The 20540-nt window shown below is 42.9% G+C and overlaps 1 protein-coding gene across 1 annotated transcript in view; it reads left to right on the top strand.

Moving 5' to 3' along the window:
* Positions 1 to 4161: 4161 nt before the first annotated feature.
* Positions 4162 to 20540, top strand: part of LOC124794661 (UDP-glucosyltransferase 2-like) — a 142198-nt gene continuing 125819 nt past the window's right edge. Inside the window, exon 1 of the mRNA XM_047258191.1 lies at positions 4162 to 4262. The gene's annotated coding sequence lies outside the window, so the exon portion shown is untranslated. The remainder of the gene's footprint in view (positions 4263 to 20540) is intronic.

The raw sequence follows: 20540 nt of genomic DNA, 5'->3' as shown, positions 1-20540 counted from the left end.
CTCCAGCTGTCAATTCTTTGCTTGAAGTAAATCTTCGTCCACCAAGAAAAATTTTTTGTTTTGGATAGAGATGGAAGTTTGACGGAACCATATCAGGTGAATAAGGCGGAGGTGGCAACAATTCATACCTTAGTTGGTGTAATTTTGCCATTGCGACGGCACATATGTGCGGGCGCACATTGTCTTTATGGAAGATGACTTTCTTCCTTGTTAAACCTGGACTTTTTCGCACATCTTTTGTTGAAATTTGTCCAGGAGGTTAGCATAGTATTCTCCAGTAATTGTTTGCCCAATGGAAAGATAATCTACAAACAGAATACCCTTCGCATCCCAGAACACTGAAGCCATGACCTTTCACACCGAAGGAATTGTCTTTGCTTTCTTTGGTGGCGGAGAATCAGCATGTTTCCACCCCTTTGACTCTGGGGTATAGAGGTGCACCCAAGTTTTATCTGTGGTCACAAACGGATGCAAAAAATTTTGTTCGTTTCTCCTAAAACGGGCCAAACATTGTTCGGATATCTCCATTCTCGTGCGTTTTTGATCCAGCGTCAAGGGTCGCGGCACCCATCTTGCAGATAATTTTTTCATTTCTAATTCTTCAGTTAAAATGTGATGTACCTTTCAGATGACATCTGGCAGGCGTGAGCAGTTTCACGCATTTTCAGTCGGCGTTCCTCCATGACCATTTTATGCACTTTCGCAATGATTTCTGGAGTAGTGACACATCTCGACCGAGCACTGCGCGGATCTGCATCTAAGCTCTGCCGACCAAATTTGAATTCATTTGTCCACTTGGCAACAGTTGAATATGAAGGAGCAGCGTCTGCTAGTGTATTCTGGAAATTGGCATGAATGTCCTTTGCTTTCATATCTTTCTTTGCGAAGTACTTAATCACTTCTCGAATTTCGATATTTACAATCTTCGCAAATCACTGCGCGGGAACAACAACATAACCATGTTACCACCACAGCTCTCTTCCAAGAGCACTGACGTGGCAAGTGTTTACAGGCAAAATTCCAATGAATATCACGTGAACAACTCGTTGCGCTAGCGCTGACCTCTCGTGGTGATTCCGATAACTTTTCAAACCACCCTCAAATATGATTTCAGGATTACGATGCTGGAGGAAGGCTGTTCTGTTACCTAAAGTAAAGGGAAACAAACCAGCCATGAATGTGTACGCCGTGGATAAAATCGCTGAGAGCAGAGGCCAAAAAGTAGTTTGTTTACCGCCCAGCAACTGCGTTCTAAATCCGAAAGGATTGGCAAGGCCAAAATAAAACAATTTCAGCGAGAACAATGTCACTGGTGACATATTTATGGAATGATTGCAGAAACTTGTGAATGCTGCTTTCCGCCACTGGAGTGGCAAGGTTACTGCACGAAAGTACAGCAGTAAAACAATGGACACGAAATGGAATAATGGGAATGGCAATCGAATAAGTTATCATCAATACCGTACGCCATAAAGCAATGATCATAACGATGTTGAATCTAATGATGATGATAATTATCTTGACTCAAACACAAATGCCACTGATCTTCAGTGAACATCATTTTGAGAATTCCTTCAGGCACAGTTAATTACACTTTGTAAAGATTACTGCTGTGCTGTGTTGAATAATGCAATATGCAGACAGATTCCAAAAATCAGTCTTTGACTTTCGATACATAGCGTCGTAAGTTGTGCATTCATCTACTTTCATTTTTCATTATTTTCGATGGATGAATAATATGCTAGCTGTAAATAAAACTCTTGAGCAAGAATATGTCAACAAATTAGGTGATTTCCGATCCGACGGAAGTGTCACCTAAGCGAGCAATATTTCCGCGAGTGCCGCCTCCGATTTCCTGTTAAGAAAAAAACACAGGTTATGGTGCCAGCAATGCTACAAGCAGCCGACGCTGTCTTCCCCTGACAGCATTTCTCCTCTTGGTAGCCGTAATGCGGGGGAACGGCCGTTCCTGACAGCCACCCCACTAATCGTCAACTTATCGCCAACAAACAATAGGTTAAGATTACAGATATCACACACTGCAGCCATTCTCTCTGGTGGCCCCTCGTTTCCGAGTAATTGACAAAGAAGATCGGAATTTTGTGTGGTTGGCACAATCACTAAAAAAATATCATGATTTGTAATGTGGCTACGTGGTGTAATAGACAGGATTACAGCGTCCCAAGCAGAAGGTTGTGGGTTTGAATCTCAACAGGTACAACAGCAACTTTTATATTTTTAAATCTTTATTGGGCTTCGATCACCATTTTTATTCAAATAATTGGTTTAAATGTAGTTTTTAATTCCATAAGAGTTGTGGGTTCGTTCTCTTCAGGTACAGAAGCATTTTTAAATCTTTATCGGACTTTGATCATCATTTTTAATCAAATAATTGATTTAACTGTAATTTTTTAATCCCATTCACTTGTCACATAATTTTAATCATTATGTCTGCTTCTTCGTTTGCTGTCCCTTTTTTTTTTATAATTCTTCCTCCACTTGAACTCGTCGTTAACAGGTTTTAATTAATTTTATGGATTAATTTCGATTTAATTTCTTTTGTTTTATCACCCTGTTCTTTTCGTCCACATTATTGCGTCAATTTGATCTATTTATCATTTTGCTTTAATTTCGTTTTGCTTCAAAACCTATCTTTCACTTAAATTTTCACATACATTATTTTGTCCATAGTGCAGTAGGTGTTTAGGTTATGTTTTAAATGTTCGTATGATGATTACCATGCAAAAAAAAAAAAAAAAATTACACATTTGGTAACAAGAACACGTTTTTCATACGATTGCACAAATATAAACAGATTATTTCGTCTTTTGTTTTTTAATTGCTAGATCGGAATTTTCAAGCAATTGAATACAATAGTAGATAAATATAATTAAATTCTTATTCACAAAAATTATGCTTGGTCAAGAAAGATATAAGGAAAAATGAGAAAGTTCATACCGTGATTAAAGTGATGTGACAAAGGAATTAAATTGAGAAATCGCATTTAAATCAATTAACTGAACAAAAACGATGATCAAAGTCATGTCGATAAAGATTTTAAAAAAATGTTTCTGCACCTGCCGAGATTCCCAACACACAACCTCCTTCAAGTGAAGCTGTCACCCTACCTATTATATCACGCAATGATACTGCCTAACACGATATTTTTAACGTTATTGAGACTCACACAAAATTCCGAATTTTTTTCTGTCAGTTACCCGCAAACGACGCCCCACCAGGGTGAATGACTGCAGTGTGTCATAACTGGGATCTTAACCTACATCACCGTATAAACGATAGAAATGTGGTGGAAATGCATTCAGTGACAAATCCGAAGCGCTCAATTATGCAAGTTTATGTGTGCAATCATGTGAATGCGGCGAAAATTACAAACGTTGTCTGCTGGACGAAAACTATGAAAACAAGTACTCCAAACCGACATTTCAAGTGAGTCACATCCAAATGCAAATCTGTAACTCAACCATCTTTGTGGCGTGCTTATAATTATGTTCAAATGGTTCAAATGGCTCTGAGCACTATGGGACTTAACTTCTGAGGTCATCAGTCCCCTAGAACTTAGAACTACTTAAACCTAACTAACCTAAGGACATCACACACATCCATGCCCGAGGCAGGATTCGAACCTGCGACCGTAGCGGTCGCTCGGTCCCAGACTGTATCGCCTAGAACCGCTCGGACACCCCGGCCGGCTATAATTATGTATTACTTATATTTTAGGATAACTAATGCGAAAAAAGCGCAGCACATGTTGTAATGAAAGCATGAAATCCGTCTGACGATGAATCGTAATGATTCGAAACCGGTAACGGTATCCTTTGAATAAAGGAACTTAAAATAAATTTGTGGCTGGTTGGTGTGTCAAATCCATCAACCGTGTAAATAGTTTCAAAAAGTCGATCGCACCGCTGGGGACCTCTCCTTGAGACTGCAGTCGGTCGCAGCGTTTGTACGACAGTGTCCGGCAGGTCGGCTGATAACTTGGTGCTGGTGTTAAGTGCCGTAAAATCCCTTCTTCCCTAAACCAAGGAGTCGGCGCTGAAGGAAAAGGCGTACGACGCGACGCCCGATCTCCGTAGGCAAGGCGGTAGTACTGGACGCGTCCGCAGAGCGGCGCCAGCTCCGCGAGACCAGTGTGAGACATGTTACTTTCCCGTCGAGACTCAACGGCAACGTATCAGTGCGGATTCGGGCTGTGTACTGAGAAGGCTGTGAGGTAGCAAAGGCAGCAGACCGCGACCAAGGTGAGCAAGCAACGGAGGCTTAGCGCGTTGCGCCCCAATGCGTGCACAAGTCAAGATTTACGAGTTTGTAAAGACCCTCCTTTTTGAACATGGTGAACGTGTTGCACCATGAAGTAATTAGGCTGGCTTCTGGGACATCTAGAGCCGGCCGGAGTGGCCGTGCGGTTCTAGGCGCTACAGTCTGGAGCAGCGTGACCGCTACGGCCGCATGTTCGAATCCTGCCTCCTGCATGGATGTGTGTGATGTCCTTAGGTTAGTTAGGTTTAAGTAGTTCTAAGTTCTAGGGGACTGATGACCACAGCAGTTAAGTCCCATAGTGCTCAGAGCCATTTGAACCATTGTTTTGGGACCTCTAGAACCATCCCCATACTGAGCCTGTGCGGTGAGGTTGGTGAGACGCCGCTTAAAGATTAGGCGGCGACTTCTCATGGTACGGCAGATCTACACCTTTATGACTATGCAATTCACACTTAAGTGCCTGGAGCCATTTTCACACTATTTCTCTAAAATTCCAAAATCGAGCATCGCGAGGAAAATGTGTACTTTGTTTCCGTGCGAGCTCTGATTTATTTTATTAGTATGATCATTTCTCCCTATGTTAAGTGGGCGTCAACAAAATATTTTCGCATTTATATGAGAAAGGTGCTGGCGGAAATTTCGTGAAAGTATCTCGCCGCAACGAGAAACGGACTGACAGCCTAACTCGCACATCATATCCGTGATAATCTTTCCCTCGTTTCGCGACAACAAAAAACGAGCTTCCCTTATTTGAACTTACCGCGCAGTAACACTCCAGAAGAGGCCCGACAGAAGTAGTCAATTTAGTGGATTTGTTGCATCTTCTAAGTTTTCTGCCAATAAGTCTTGGCACGTCTTCTCCACAACACACATGTGATAGTTCTAATTTAACTTACTCGTAATTCTAGGTATTTAATTGCATTAACAGCCTTCAGGTTTGTGATTTATTGTGTACCATAGTTAAAGGATTCCTTTTAGTACTCTTGTGGACGACCTCTCACTTTCCATTAGTCAACTGCCTCTTTTCGCACCATACAGATGTGTAAGTCATTTTGCAGTTGGGTTTGATCTTCTGTTGCCTTCTGAAGACGATATCGTCTTACACGTCAGTGTACCATATCGTTGCTCGCCCATCAATGGAAAGGTTTCTTGAAAGTAAGCGATAACAACGAAGCCCCGAGACTTGCGCAAAGGACTGCTTTTCAGAGACGAATGTGGCTTATTTCCAAGTTTTGTATCTAGGTTGGAGAATATCTGCGCCTTGATTCCTAACGAGGTCGGGAATTAGAAATCTGACCGTTTTTAAGAAATTTTTCACTCCATTTTATCACAATAAATTAGATAGGCATCGCGGTTTTAAAACAGTGTACACCGACGTCTAAAGCAAGAGGTTTCTCTTAGCGGTTCAGCCGTCTTCCTCTACTGTACCATCAGGATTAGACTTGCTAGTGAATAAGACATATTTACCTTAGAGATACATACAGTCTCACAGGAGCTATAGTAGATGTTAAGAAAAATGTTTCTCATCTGCTTCTTTGCTCTGATGGCACTGCAGCGAATGTACTCAGCGGAAAGAATGACGCACTATGTAATGGATATCTTTCCTCAAGAGGAAGGAAAACATGCATAATTCTGCTGTATACCAGGGCACATGGGAATCTAAGGAAACGAGTAAGCAGCCAAGGTGGTCCGCAAGAAACATGAGACAATGTCATTCCTCTGTATGCTGCGACTTCTTTACAGAGAGCCGTACTACTGCGGGAAGAATGCGTGGCCACGAGAGATAATTAACTGCAGTCGGTAAAGTTGAATATCCAGCCATGGTGTGTGTGTGTATATATCACTCCGGTGCGGTGAAGTAAATTTAACCTGCTTCCAATAAGGGCACTGCCTGATGGATTCAGACTGAGCAATAAGTGGTGCCTACGCCGTACAAATCACTATGCACCACTTAAGTGTGCATTTTATATTGTGATACGAGGACAAACAAATGTAACTGGTGATCTGCCTTCCGTGCCCTCTAAGTGCGGTAAATCTCTCAAAATTGGCGAGTGTCCAGCTAGCCTTTTAGACTGGAAATTGTTTTGCAGGGTTGCTGGCTCACCCTTTTTATTACAGTGCTCAGCCAGCCACAGCTGCTGCTGTAAAATTTTCATTATTTCCACAAAATTTATCAAGTTTTAGAACTGACTGGATATGATTTTCGCTCGCGCGTGGACGCATGTCTGGGAAGGGCAGGGGTTACTTGCGAGCACAATTCTTGTAACATTGTCTAATTACTGCTGTAGTTCTATTACATGTTAGTTTTGTCCCCACAGGTCTCAGACTTCATTAGCGGTGCTTATCTCGCTGACGTGCTTCTATACCAAAACAATAATATACAGGAAGTAATAGCCATACGTGAATTGCTTCAATCACCGTAACGCGTATTCCACAATGTCACCCGAAGTGTCGCTTAGCTTGTTACGTAGGTGAATTTTCTTTTTTGAGATCCTCTTAGGCTTAACTTAATGTCAAGTATGATTTACTTTCGAAGAAGCTAATTAAAGCTATCATCTGCACTGCCATTCATTCGCTTGGTCTACCTAGCAAAAGAGGAAATAAACATTAGCTCTTACCACAGATATACAAAATAGCCAGAAAGTTTGAAAAGCTTGTAAGGGCGTTGTAATATAGATTGTGCTGCGAAGTAAAGAAAAACAGCTTGTACAGTTTGAGTTAATTAGAACTGAAGTTAGCCAGTCAGGCAGTTGTGCCTGAAAACTGAAGTGGCCCACCAGATAGGACTACCGTCAGTTATTCTCATAGTGTAGGCGGCAGCGCACGAGACTGCTCAGCCTTTGGCTTGGGTTCATACATTGGCAGAGGAAACACCGAATTTGCTGTGGGATTCATGATTATAGAAACAGCGAGACTAATTCTTCCCCTTCGATTCTTATCACTTTCAACAGATTATTAACAACAAAACAGCTATTTTAGTTGTTCGATAGTAATATTTTTCCATGTTCAGCACTGATATATTCATTCAGTAATAGCCAATCAGGGCAGTTTGGTTTTCGAATTTTTGAGCTTAGGGTATGAATTGCTGTCAACCAGCGCCCCTAGAAGTTACACGTCGTCTTCTTTTTTTAGTAGTCTGCACCACCGAAAGTAGTATAGTGACTAACACTCAACAATGGATTCATTGCGTATGACCAAATTTTCCTCTGGTCATTGTAATTTTTTCTACATTTTCCCTAACTTAATGTGAATGCTAAGATGCTCCCATTTATCAGAACAAGCCGGATAATTTTAACATCCTCAAAAGAGCCAGGATTGTCTGTATGGGTGTACGTTGAGGGAGCATTAAATCCTAAGAAACTCTTCGTTACGTCTTTGATTTTTCCACAGTTGATATTCGTGTCGGAACTCTAAAACTGCACTAATTGTCCTTAATTGTTACGTATTTTGTGTTTAAAGTACTGTAATGCGATAACTGAAACATCCTAGCAACTAGTTGCTATAGTTTGCACTAAGAACTAGTCTCTATGTTGATCAGCACTTACTGTCCTACCGGTAGTATACAAATGGGCCTTGCTTTTTGAGCATCAGTTCGAAGGTCGGCATTGCAAAGAACTAAATATACGATATTTCAAACCAATTCGCACATTTACCCTCACTTTGTGCTGTCAGGAACAAAGGCAACAAGCTCTCTTTACTTCGCGTATGCAATCTTCTTTGGATTGCGATGGCCCACATAAGTCACAGTATCAGCTTAAACAAATAGCGAACGTTACCCAATACTGAAGATCGTTCCTATGTAACCATGTCCGTTGCCACAAAGAAAGGTTCACGTATGTTTACCACCCATAATTAAATATCTACAATTTTCCAGAATGCCTTAACGTAGTTTTCTGATTTGTGAAATATTGTGAATAAGGCAACTGATACACGATAGTTGTCCGATTTGGCAAAAAGGGAATTCAATTAGACCTGTAACGTCCCGTCGATCTCCAAAATTACGAGAAAATCATGCTAACAATAAAAACACGATGACAAATGTGTTGCTGTAGCTCCCGATTGATAAAATACCTCAGTGCCTGCAGATTTCACACGCGACGCACAAGCGGGGAAGGAACACGCGACGCACAAGCGGGGAAGGAGCCGTGGAGAGCTGGGTAAACACTCAGAGCGCAACGAATCTGACCTGTCATAGCACGATTCTAGGAAAAGAGCCAGATAAAACTGGACTGTGCACTTTGATTCACAATGAAACGCGATAGTTCAGATACGAGAGAAAAGATAGCATTTCTTCATCCCAGAATAAACGGTTAGTCAGTGAAATCAGTGACAGATGCCCAACACCCGACCCATGTCTATCGATTATACTACAGATTATTATTCAATCCAAACAGTAGAGAGCGAGGATAACCTCAGATCAATGACCATCTTACGAAAAACTCTGTACTTCTAGCTTAGAAGACTACGGAAGCAATGTGTTTGTCAGGCAAATGGTACCTCTTTATTACATATGTCCATAAAATGTCAATACACGAGTCGACTTCAGATTTAGTTGGACATAAAATTTCAGTGATAGTTAGCTTCACGAGTTAGAAGTACTGAGTACAATATTGTCTGCTGGTTAAGGATGACAGCGGCTGTGAAGTTGACCATACTGGTCGGTGTGATTCTACCTAAGTGTTGACCGCCTCGCTCCAAACACTTAGTGTTAACTTCAGAGTAGATTTAGTGATAAGAAAAGCAATTATCTATCCAGAGACTTGCTTGCACTTGCCAGTGTATTTCTAAATACGGTCAGAATGTAGGCACATGTTCTTAATTTACTCAGATGTCAGCGTTAACTAGTTCGACGATGAGTCCGAGACACTAAATAGCTCGGCATTTTTGACATTCACCAAAGTTTGCCAAAGATGAAACATTGTTCCAGGAAAAAGACTGAGGCTCGAAATCTGTAATTTCAACTCTTGTAAGCTTCCACTCAGATTATACACATTGTGTTGCAATTGTAATTCGAGGCAGTCACAGGTAGACACGGGTAGTTTAAAAACTGTGACAGAGTACCCCAGCACCTGGCCCATGTCTATCCATTATACAGCTTGATTATTATTCATTTCTGTCCAAATAGGAGGGCGCGCTGCAAAGTAATGCCTCCGAAATCTTTATGTGAAAACTCTTAGAGCTTTTAAATAAAACACGATTAGCATTCGATATCTTTATTCTTGTCTAAATATTTATTTCTCAACCTAGTCATTCTGCCGTAGAATACATTCTCTAAACGAGGCACCAGTTTCTTGACACCGTCACTATAGTGTGTTTGATTTTGATGGAGCCACAACCTCACCTCTGTTTGCGCCGTTTCATCACTATCGAAGCGAAGGCCTCGAAGGAGTTAGTTTCGGAAACATGAAAATTTGATGGGACCAAGTCGGGACTGTATAGAGGGTGATCAATGAGGAACCCAATGCGTCGGACTGTTGCAGATGTCGCAGCGCTCGTGTTGTCTGGCATTGTCGTGCTGAAGTAGAGCTCTATGCGTGGAAGGACTACTGGAATTCGAAACTAAATTACAGCACGCTGTTTCTCGCGCACAGATGCGTTGCACGCTACAATTCGGAGCCGTCTAGTGGCAGTGGGCTAAAATTACGGAAATATGTAGATATGAAGAATAGATGTAAAATGTTAATTTTTTATTTAAAAAGCTGTGTTTCCACATAAATTCGTAGGCATTACTCTTCAGCACGCCCTCGTGGATAACAGAATCCACAGGCTTTATAGGAAAACTGTATCCCCACCCCCCGTGATTAGTCTGGAAAATTTGCTCTCCACTTTAAGAATGAATTTTTCACGCTTCTCGGTGCTTATGACGCCAGATCTTCTGAAATGTTCCTTATAATTTTGCAAATATATTCAATGGTATATGTGGATACTGCTGCAAACTGTGTTACAAACAGTTATTAGTAAAGAAGTGATAAATTAAAAAGTAATTCCCGAGGCGGCTATTTTGCTGGAAGAACAGTGAAAACGCAGTAAGCGATGAACTTCGTTTTACGTGAGGTGGGGGCAGCGAGAAACACTGTATACATCTTGAGGCAGAGTAACTCATTGCTGGCGGACTATATTCACCCAGTATCTGGAGTGACTTGTAAAAACAAAAAACTTATACACAATTTCAAACCTTTAAGAAACTCTGTCGCTGATATACCTCCGCTGCCCTCCCCACAATGATAAAATGAAAGTTAGTCGCTTAACTTGGACCGAGTTAGCTGTTAAGTAATAGATGACTCAGATGAACAAAATAGGTGAATATACAGTTTATTAGGCAAGTTTAAATGCGAACATTTTTAGGTTAGGCTTTACCGTGACTGTTACTGACATTAAATGAAACAAGTTTACTGTTACCAGTCACCGTTTTATTTTTTCCACGACGCATTTCGAAGGTTTAAACCTCCATCATCGGGTGGATTTACATTAGTTAGTATTACGTGTGTGTGTGTGTGTGTGTGTGTGTGTGTGTGTGTGTGTGTGTGTGTGTGTGTGTGTGTGTGTGTGTGTGTTACAAATGTGGCAGTATACATGTGATGTGTTAAGACAGCAAAAGGAACCTGTGACCACTGGAGGCAGTGCCACAAGTTCCTCCAAAATCGTCACACACACACACACACACACACACACACACACACACACACACACACACACACGTAATACTAACTAATGTAAATCCACCCGATGATAGAGGTTAAAACTTCGAAATGCGTCGTGGAAAAAATAAAACGGTGACTGCTAACAGTAAACTTAAAGTTAGCGCTCATCACTATTGCTACAATAAAATTTTCGCTTTGATTAGTGATTCTGGCGTTCTTAACATGAAAACCACGAAATTTGAGATGAAGCGTCGTATGACAATGTTTATCAAACATGCACGCTAGTAAATTTTAACCAATTCATGCCACAAAAACTAAATCTGTCTGGGTTTAGGTCAGTGCGAAACCCAGGAAAGCATTCATTTTCCATAATGTTTGAGACAGCCAAATGTTCAGCTACCCAGCAGTTGCCAGAGCCATAGTACTCTCACACAGTGATCAGCCATGTAATGATCCAATTGTATAAAGGAGAGGCTTAGCGTAATCACAGCGAATCACTTCTAGAAGTGAGTAAATTCTGTAATGAATAGAAACTGCGCGCTCCAGATTCCATGGGAGAGGGGGAGGGGAAGGAGGGAGGTCGGGGTAGGCAAGTAGTGCACCCTCCCTTTGCGGAAGCTTATGCCCTTGAACCACTTCAAACTCGGACACGATTATTTTAATAACCCCTTCTTACTTACTCTTTCTGTGTGTTACTAGTCATTATTCTGCCCCGTTACGTTTCTTCTCATTACCTACCGCCGACATAAATTTCGTATTTTATGTTCAACAATATTCCACATAACGCCGTCCCTCAAAATTCCAACTGCTTCCTAGACTGTGACATCCCGTTCACTATATGAAAAAGCTCCGGCAATGTACTGACTTCGTGATGACCGCACAGTCGAAACGGAGTTCGTATTTTCAGCACCACAATCACCAATTTCTGTCAAAGAACCTGGCCCTGACAGGTAAGGTGGGCTTACTCTCTTTAAGCGGCATCCACGCGGCCGCGGCTCGCAGAGCCAAGGATAACAGCCGCGTCTGGTGTGGACGTCAAGCCACGCCGCTCTGCGCATGAAGGAACGGATTCCGCGCTGTGTCGGTACACGAAATGATTCATCGTGCGCGCTCTGTTCTGACGGCTTTTCCGTTTTTATCGACGAGCGCGCACTCCGAAACACTGCTGCGCAGCCACGAACACTTCGCTCCGTTCTCCATTGTTCTGCCCTGTTCAGTCGTTCAGCGCGTTTGTGCGCAGACTTTCGCGTCCGTCGGCTATGGACGTGGCTTTGCACACTGGGCCGCCAAAATATCTTGAACGTATCACTAAACTGTGTATTGCATGTGCAGTAGAGCCAATTTAGTTATTTCCAATAGCGAACAATAACTCTGAGGAGTCATAGTACATAAATATTTCCCAAGTACACGTATGACAAATATTTGGTACTGTGAACAGACACGTTCAAACATACCTTTGTTCACCAGACGGCTTCTAGATTCTGTGATTACCAGTAGCGTAGCTAACAAGGGAACCTCCCCATCGCACCCCCCCTCAGATTTAGTTATAAGTTGGCACGGTGGATAGGCCTTGATAAACTGAACACAGATCAATTGAGAAAAGGAAGAAGTTGTGTGGAAATGTGAAAAAATAAGCAAAATATACAAACTGAGTAGTCCATGGGCCCCATATGCAACATCATGGAGACCGTCGGCTCAGGAGCGCCGTGGTCACGTGGTAGCGTGAGCAGCTGCAGAAGGAGAGGTCCTTGGTTCAAGTCTTCCCTCGAGTGAAAATTTTACTTTCTTTATTTTAGCATAGTTATTATCTGTCCGTTCGTTGATTGATGTCTCTGTTCACTGTAATAAGTTTTGTGTCTGTGTTTTGCGACCGCATCGCAAAACCGTGCGATTAGTAGACGAAAGGACGTGCCTCTCCAATGGGAACCGAAAACATTTGATCGCAAGCTCATAGGTCAACCGATTCCTCCACAGGAAAACACATCTGATATATTCTATACGACACTGGTGACGGCATGTGCGTCACATGACAGGAACATGTTGTCGACCCACCTAACTTGTACACTTGGCGAATGGGTAAAAAGATTCTTTTACCTTGCCCGATTTAGGTTTTCTTGTGAGTGTGATAATCACTCCCAAAAAAGTGATGAAAACATAAGAGTTTGTCACATAAACTGAAAATAAAAAATTAAACTTCTCACCCGATGGAAGGTTTGAACCAAGGACGTTTCGTTCCGCAGCTGCTCACGTTACCACGAGACCACGGCGCTCCTGCTCGTCCAGTGTCCTTGATGTTGCCTATCTTCGCATGAACTACTCAGTTTGTATATTTTGCTTATTTTTTCACGGTTCCACACAAATTCTTCCTGTTTTCTCAATTGATCTGTGTTCAGTTTTTCAAGGCCTATCCACTGTGCCAACTTATAACTAAATTTGAGGGGGGTGCGATGGGGAGGTTCCCTTGTAAGTAGTTTGGCACCCAGTGCAATTTTGTCACCCCCACTAACACAACTCCACAAAAAACCAAATTCCTTTTGGGGTGCTTGATAATATTTTGTAAACAGTTTTATGAATGGAAATAAATCAGTAAAACGCATTTTTATAAATACAGACTTATTGGTGAAGTTGTACAAATAACCAAAGATCTTAGTGGTAGGTAACTTTAATAACATGTACCTTGGATTCTGTTCTTATTAACTGTTCCTATTGTAAATTATGAAATTGCGTCATCGAAATAAATATCGTAGCTACACTGTCTTTGAGTGACAAAACTGGCAAACTACTTGTTCTTCACTCAGTGGACAGGAGGTAATTCTTAATTAGTTTGAAAAACTCCTCTGACGACGGTAACGAAAAGTATCAGCGGTATGATGATAAAACTGATCATCTGAGTTAACAATCAGTGTGTTGACAACGGTATGGTTTGGGAACGACACTGAAAAAAATCTGGACAAAATGAAAGTGGATTGCTGGTTGCGGAACCGAACTCAGAACATAGTCTTCCACAGATCGTTGTGCTGTGGCCAAGACATCTTTCGTTGCATCCTACCCCTCACGTGTTAATCCAACAGTACGAGAGGTTGTGTGTAGTCTGGAAGAGTGGGAGCGAGGCGCTATCAAACTGATGCTATGCGTCAAGCCGGGAGGCGTGTTCAGATAGCTCAGCCGATAAAGCACTGCACGCCTCAGAAAAGTGCCGTGCTGAATCTGGTACACAATTCTTAGGCTCTGTCAGGAAGATCCATTCCAGTGTACACTGTGTAGCAATGAGACAGTTGTTTCATTATGGAGACTGACCAGATACAGGGTATACAGCGTAGGAGTACCTGATTTCAATATCTCTCGAAAACCAAGATCGATAGACAAGTACAACAGTGTTTTGCGAAAACTCTAAGAATTTATACATCAGTTTGAGAGAGAGTCCGGGAGGACGACGGTTCAAACCCACGTCCTGCCATCCTGATTCACTATTTCCGTGATTACCCTAAATCGCTTAAGGCAAATATGCCAAGATCGTTCCTTCGAAAGGGCACGCCCCCTTTCCTTCTCCATCCTTCCCTAACCAGAGCTTGTGCACCATACCTAATGACCTCTTTGTCGATGGGACGTTAAACGCACCGCAGTTCAGAGCGATAAGTTTCACCGTTAAAATGTTAAAGGTAGTTAGCGTACCAAAGAAAGAGTTTGAAAACCATCTATTTAACATTGTTTTTCTGGTACTGGAATACCACAGATCGTATTCTAATCCTACGGCAATGAGGCGCATTTTCAAACACTGTTTCAATATTTCAAAAGGACTCTTTGACAATCGTTATCAAGCTCTTTGCTGAACTCCCGCGAGCAGGCTGCGTGGCTGAAAATACAGCGAGGAATGTTGGCACCAGGTAAACTATAGTTACTGTCTCAGCAATTATTGAGAAAGACCCTAGGAAATCCGTCAGAACAGCTGCAGCAGCTAAAGCGTTACTGCACGCAAAAAATGACAGGGCCCCCACATGTTCCCATTCAGGATCGAAAAGCCAACACGCCATACCTGTGTAGCGGCAGCCGCCGAGCCGAGAGGACGCGCAGCAAAACAGCAGCAGCACTTGCGATAAACTGTAAATTAATTTAGTCTGTTTTTTGTTCACGTGCTTCTGCAAAGAAATTCAATGTATGGCTGTATTTTACTGTGTAGACTAGTGGTTAGAAAATTTATCTCAGTTCTTCGTTTTTGCATAAGTCTTGTGACTATCGCTGTGTAGAGCGGCTTCCTAGTGTAAATTTTCCGCGCAGAGAAATTTCTCTGTTTGATAGCATGCGGTCTCAGAGTTCAGTGAGAAATCTGCACACCAACTTTTAGTGTTACTTTATTCTCCTTTGGTATATCTTCAAACTCAGTAGCGCCATTTGAGACCTCATATCTATTTTATACACAGTACGATATGGCTAGGTACTGTTCTTGTGAGCGGGCACAAGGAGAGTTGGCTGCTGTCGGTAACAGCTGGAAGCTGCGTTGGCTACCGTCGACAAGCTTCTTGATAATGCTCGAAGTTGTTGTGACGTCGGGGCGCCAGTGAAGAGACGTGCGACACCTTTGGTGTCGCCGGAATCCCCTGGTTGCCCGGACGTCACTGCTGCTTCCGATACGCAACATCTGACAGGTCCGTCCTCACTCCAGAGTGGGTGGCAGACAGTGGCGGGTTCGGTGTCACTGGGCGGAAGGCGAAAGATGGAGCAGGCTGTGCGGCTGGCTCCCTACGTCTTAGCAACAGTACGAGGTGCTTCCCAGTGCTGATGATAACTCTGAGCCAGCACGGGATGCCTCTCCTGTTGGGCCAGTGGTCGATTTTCCTGCCTAGTCCGGACAAGTACAGAGGGTGGGTATGCTAGTCATTGGTAGCTGCAAGGTTAGGCGGGTGATGGAGCCCCTCAGGGAGATAGCAGGCAAGGCGAGAAAGAATTCCGGTGTGCATTCGGCATGTTTGCCGGGAGGTCTCATCCGTGATGTGGAGGCGGCCCTGCCGGCGGCTATCGAGGGCACTGGGTGCAACCGGCTGCATGTAGCGGCACATGCCGGTACGAATGAGGCCTGCCGCTTGGGTTCTGAGGCCATCCTCGGCTCCTTTCGGCGGCTGGCTGATTTGGTGAAGGTAAATAGCAACGCACGCGGGGTGCTGGCTAAGCTGGCTGTCTGTAGCATCGTACCCAGGATTGATCGCGGTCCTCTGGTTTGGAGCAGGGTGGAAGGTCTGAACCAGAGGCTCATTCGGCTCTGCGACTGTATCGGATGCGAATTTCTCGACCTCCGCTATCGGGTGCGGTATCGTAGGGTTTCCCTTAATAGATCAGGCATGCACTACACGCAGGAAGCGGCTACTACAGTAGCGGAGTACGTGTGGCGTTCACATGGGACTTTTTTAGGTTAGAAGACCCCTTGAATGGGATCAAACACGATTTGCTTGTTAAGTTAGAGAATCTTGGTCCTTTCAAGTCAGATAGAAAAGATCAATATGATTTTAGTAAACTGCAGGAGCATCCAAGGAAAGGTCCCAGAATTAGTATCGCTTATTGAAGGTTATAATGCACAGATTGTTGGTTGAAGCCGGACGTCAATGACAACGAAATCCCAAGTTGAGACTGGAATGTTTATCGTAAGGATAGATTAGTCGCCAAGGGTGGCGGCGTGTTTATTGCAGTAAAAAATTCGATAAAATCTAGCGAGGTTATCACGGATTCCGAATGTGAATTAATCTGGGTGAAATTGAGTATCAAAGAACGGCCAAAAATGCTGATCGAATGCTTTTATAGGCCACCTAGGTCAGAATCTGTAGTTGTAGACCGCTTCATACAGAACTTACAGAATATCATTAGTAATTTTCCTGATCATGCCGTTGTAATAGGGGGTCACTTCAACTTGCCAGGTATAGATTGGGAGTGTTATGCCATCAAAACTAGTGCCAGAGACAGGGAATCGTGTGGCGTTGTTCTGGATGTCTTGCCCGAAAATTACCTTGAGCAGATAGAGAACCAATTCGTGAGGGTAACGTTTTAGACCTCCTGGTGACAAACATACCTGAACTTATCGAATCAGTTAACGTAGAGGAAGGTATCAGTGATCATGAGGCTGTGACAGCATCTATGACGACGGGTCCTACAAGGAATGTTAAGAAAGTTAGGAAGATATATTTGCTTATCAAGGGTGACAGAATATAAATTTCAGAATATCTCAGCAGTCAGCATCAAATATTCGGTGATGAGTATGAAGATGTGGAGAACAAATGGGAAAAATTCAAAGGCATCGTTCAATATGCCCTAGACAAGTATGTTCAGAGTAAACTTTTAAGGAATGGGAAAGATCCACCATGGTTTAAAAGCCGTGTTACAAAAGCGCTATTTACACAAAGAGCACTTCATCTCAGATTCATGAGAAGTGAAAACCTAGCTGACAAAAAGCTGAACGAAGCGAAAATAAGCGTAAGGAGAGCGAGAGAAGCGTTCAGTGATGTCGAAAGTAAGATGTTGTCAAACGACGTGAGCAAAAACCGTAAGAGATTTTGGTCGAATGTAATATCAGTAAGTGGGTCAATATCATCTATTCGTTCTCTCAACGACCACACTGGCACCGAAATGGAATATAACAGAGAGAAGGCCGAAATACCGAATTCAGTCTTCTGAAGTTGTTTCACCGCAGAAGATCGTAACACTGTCCCTCCTTTCAATCGTCGTGCGGACGTCGAAATGGCAGATATTGAGATAACCGATTGAGGAACTGAAAAGCAGCTACAATCGCTTAGTAGTGGAAAGGCTTCAGGAGCATATAAGATCCTATAAAGATTGTGCGAAAGAACTTGCTCACCTTCTAGCATTAATTTATCGTAGATCGCTTGAGCAACCAAAGGTACCTAACGACTGGAAAAAAGTGCAGGTCATTCCTGTTTTTAAGAAAGGCCGTAAGACAGAGCCACACAATTTTAGACATATATCGTGACGTCAATCTGTTGTAGAATTATGGAACATGTTTTATGCTCAATAATTATGACGTTCTTGGTAAATGAACAGCTCCTCTGTAAAAATCAACATTGATTCCGCAAACAAAGATCCTGCGAAACTCGGCTCGCTCTGTTCCTCCACGAGATCCACAGCGCAATGGGCAACGGCGCTCAAGCTGATGCCGTGTTTCTTGATTTTAGTAAGGCATTTGACACCGTCCCGCATTGCCGTTTAATGAAAAAAAAAAAAAAAACGAGCTTACGGAGTATCGGCGCAGATCTGCGATTGAAGACTTTCTTGCAGATAGAACCCAAATTCGGAGATAGGCAAGCATCAAAGTGCAAGAAAGCGCAGCATGGCGTCGATCGAAATAAGGATGTTCAACATTTTGTAAACGGCAATAAAGGTTTCCAAAAGCAAGGCTTGCAATCCTGTACGTAGTCTGAGTTACCTCCCATAATCTCATCCGTCAGGAGAGAACATACCGACGAGGTGTTTAACTAAATGTTAGTACAGAATAGCGCTGTTCTGTGCCGAGAGTATAGCCGAGCCCAGTGGAAAAGTCACACATGCCATCTGCGCAGTGATTTTGTGATTTTGGTACGGGAACATCTAGTATCGTAGGCGGGAACTTCTAGCACAGTGGCATGTTCCAGTTCCTTTAAAGATAGCATATTTGCTGTTATTTAAGACTGACACATTCCTAGTAGAAGAGGCCCATGCCAATAATGTGCCTCATGAGTTGGTTTGTCTCATTGGTTAACTTGGTTTCGGAAAGCCAATCAGAAAGTTTCTCAGATGTTATGTTTCCAAGATTGCGGCAATAGGTGTTGCTATTAATGTTACTCACGAAGAAAATGCAACAGTACATGTAAAAAAAAAATTCGCAAAGAAAATAAGTAGAAAGATAATGAAAGGATGAGGTTAAGAAACAATGGAAAAGAATATAAATCCCAAAAAAATAAGATTGTGCCCGAGAAAGTGTTTCGTAGTGCCAGAGATCCATGCTACAGTTTCTGCAAAAACTAAACACTAAATAAAGAACAGGAGGAGGCGACATTTGAGTTTTATCGGCTGGGAGATTATAAAGTGCAAAATGCTTATTTGAAATTAGTGCGGCCTAATAAGTGCAAAAAAGTGCATCCAAAAAAGGTTCCAACAGTAAGCCAGGGGAAAGTTTCTTTCAGGTATTTTATTCGTGACACTCCAGTTACTGACGTTGAAGTGTGTTCCGACTGCATTTTTACCTGTTCATGCCATTTCTATTAAACGTTTGGGGGCTGTCCGTAGTAAAAAAAGAATGTGACACTGAGTCGCGAATCTAAAACACATGTATCTGTATATATACCTAGACAGGATAGAAGAGGCAAGTATTCGAACAGACCTCAGGCCATTGATAACGAGAGAAAAAATAAGGTTAGAAATAACATCGAAAAGTTTCGAAGGTACACATCACGTAGTAGAACGCAGAATCCGAACACGCCCTACATAACCTCTGTTCACCCGATAGCTGGCATGTATCGTTCGTACTGTGAAAAATACAGATGCAGTGCCAGTGAAACATGTGTATGAAACCATTTTCAACACAGAATATAATATTGGTTTTAAAGTGCCGTCCAGTGATACACTACTGGCCATTAAAATTGCTACACCAAGAAGAAATGCAGATGATAAACGGGTATTCATTGGACAAATATATTATACTAGACCTGACATGTGATTACATTTTCACGCAATTTGGGTTCATAGATCCTGAGAAATTAGTACCCAGAACAACCACCTCTGGCCACAGTAATGGCCTTGATACGCCTGGGCATTGAGTCAAACAGAGCTTGGATGGCTTGTATAGATACAGCTGCCCATGCAGCTTCAACACGATACCACAGTAATCAATAGTAGTGACTGGCGTATTGTGACGAGCCAGTTGCTCGGCCACCATTGACCAGACGTTTTCAATTAGTGAGAGATCTGGAAAATGTGCTGGCCAGGGCAACAGTCAAACATTTTCTGTACCCAGAAAGGCCCTAACAAGACCTGCAACATCCGGTCGTGCATTATCCTGCTGAAATGTAGGGTTTCGCAGGGATCGAATGAAGGGTAGAGCCATGGGTCGTAACACATCTGAAATGCAACACCCACTATTCAAAGTGCCGTCAATACGAGCAAGAGGTGACCGAGACATGTAACCAATGGCACTCCATACCATCACACCTGGGGATACGCCAGTGTGGCGATGACGAATGCACGCTCCCAATGTGCGTTCACCGCGATGCCGCCAAACACGGATGCGACCATCATAATGCTGTAAACAGAACCTGGATTCATCCAAAAAATGACGTTTTGCCATTCGTGCACCCACGTTCGTCGTTGAGAACACCATAGCAGGCGCTCTTGTCTGTGATGCAGCGTCAAGGGTAACCGCAGCCATGGTCTCCGAGCTCATAGTCCATGCTGCTGCAAACGTCGTCGAACTGTTCGTGCAGATGGTTGTTGTCTTGCAAACGTCCCCATCTGTTGACTCAGGGATCGAGACGTGGTTCCACGATCCGTTACAGCCATATTCTGCTAACAGTCATTGGATCTCGACCAACGCGAGCAGCAGTGTCGCGATACGATAAACCGCAATCGCGATAGGCTACAATCCGA

The sequence above is a fragment of the Schistocerca piceifrons genome, chromosome 4 (genome assembly GCF_021461385.2).
Source record: "Schistocerca piceifrons isolate TAMUIC-IGC-003096 chromosome 4, iqSchPice1.1, whole genome shotgun sequence".
Lineage (NCBI taxonomy): Eukaryota > Metazoa > Arthropoda > Insecta > Orthoptera > Acrididae > Schistocerca > Schistocerca piceifrons.
This window is presented reverse-complemented; position numbering and strand designations above follow the sequence as displayed.